This window comes from Piliocolobus tephrosceles, chromosome 3 (genome assembly GCF_002776525.5).
Source record: "Piliocolobus tephrosceles isolate RC106 chromosome 3, ASM277652v3, whole genome shotgun sequence".
Lineage (NCBI taxonomy): Eukaryota > Metazoa > Chordata > Mammalia > Primates > Cercopithecidae > Piliocolobus > Piliocolobus tephrosceles.
The window spans coordinates 129856090-129858189 of NC_045436.1; positions in this window are offsets into that span (position 1 = coordinate 129856090).

Genomic DNA, 2100 nt, shown 5'->3' on the forward strand with positions numbered 1-2100 from the left:
AAGACCTCATATCCAAACCTTCGCTGTGGCCAAGCAGAACCATCTTCTGAGTGGAGTAAAAATGTTATGCACATGTATTCTTAAATGGAGAAGTTACCTACTTATTTAATATTTCTCTTTCTAATAATGGAATGTGAACATTATATTTGGAACTTAGAAAGGCATCTGAAAACACGAGGCACAATTCTCACTTGTCAAATACTGAAGCAGTAACAGAAAGATGCCTGAATCCTGTGATCATAGAGCTACCATATAAGTATTTGACCTTTGACAGCTGAGTTTTAGACTATGTTAACACAGAGAGAAATAAACTTCTTTTATTTTAGGATTATAGTTACTAAGAGAAGAACGTGAGTACAGGTAGTAAATATTTGTTAGGAAGGCATTTACCAGATAATTACATACTTTTTATATTTATATATACATATATCATATATTTATATAAAGTCAATAGTCACACTTAAAGACATATAATGTACATTTTTATATTTTATGCTTATGTATTTTTGTGTGTATAATCACATGCACACACACATATGGAATAGGTGAGCCTTTAGACTTCATTAGCACAAACTCATTACTAAAATTCATAGACTCAATCTTAATATCTCCCTAAAGCATATCCATCAGTACCAGAAAAAAAAAAAAAAAATAACAAACTTGTCTTTTTAGGAGAAATGAAGGTATAGTTGAAGTAATAATCAAGAGAAAAATATGTAACTATAAAACAAACAATTGATATAATGCAGGATAGACTGTGATTATGTATTTAACCTAATGGGTCTGATGACTTATGTGTGTAATTAAATGGATATCACCAAGCCCAAAAATGAAATACTTAAATCAAATTTTGTTTCTGAATAAACATCCAACATTATGAGAAATACCAAGTAAAACTAAATAAAAATTAACAGAATAAAATCAATACATAATTAATAAAATCATACTATATAGACCATATAGTGCAAATAAGTCAATACTTATATCCAGTATATATTCATTCAAATATATACTACATACTGAGTATATGTGTGGAATAAAATTTTTAAAGCCATTATTTTGGATCCCAAGTTCACAGTCTAAGAAATAGAATGATACACTAAAGTTTAGATTAAGAATATAATATTTCTGGTTTTACTTTTTAATTCTACATTAAGAAAGTTATCTTGCTATTCTTGGTCTTCTCTGAAAAGTGTGGTAATATTTCCTGTAATCGCTGTATAAACTTGGTCACACGGAGCTGTAATTACTGTTTGTGAATATATTGGGTGAAGAAATACAAAATTTAAATCAGTGTTGAATGTTTTTCACTCATCTCCACCCCAACCTATTGTCTATCTTATCAATTTCTGTGATATTGCATAAATCACTTGTTTGTTTTTCAGTATAAAAATCTTGCATTAAAATAAAAAATCTGATGATAGCCAGGCACAGTGGTTCACGCCTGTAATTTCAGCTATTTGGGAGGCTGAGGTGTAAGGATCGCTTGAGGCCAGTAATTTGAAGCTGCAGTGAGCTATGATTGTACCACTGCACTCCACCCTGCATGACGGAGAGAGACCCAGTCTCTAAACAACAACAACAAAATGATGATGTTTCTATCTACCTGCATAGTACATATCTATACATATCTATATTTGCATTTATTCCCAAATTTATGTTCCATATGTAATGTGGGCCAAAATTACACTCCATATAAAGACTAGATACCAACGATCTTATCATGAATTGGTATATATACCTTCCAATATACTTTTTAATTAAACATGAAAAAAGTACATAAATAATTACTATCAGTAGTAAAGAAGCTCATGGGAAGAAGATTGTATAATCTCTTCCAGAATTTTATTTTCAAAGGAAAAGTAGATGGTAATACTATGCAACATTCTAGAGAGAATGGCTCAAATAATACTTTTTAGTGTATATATTATATAATGATTGCATAGTATATAATGTTATTTTGAGATATATAAACATCAGTAATCATATATGTGTGAGTTATGAGTATTCATGATGTTTAACAGAAAAGAAAACAAAATGTTTCATTTGTGTGTATGTGTACCTGAAAAATATATATAGAAGCAATGTACAGATTTCTGT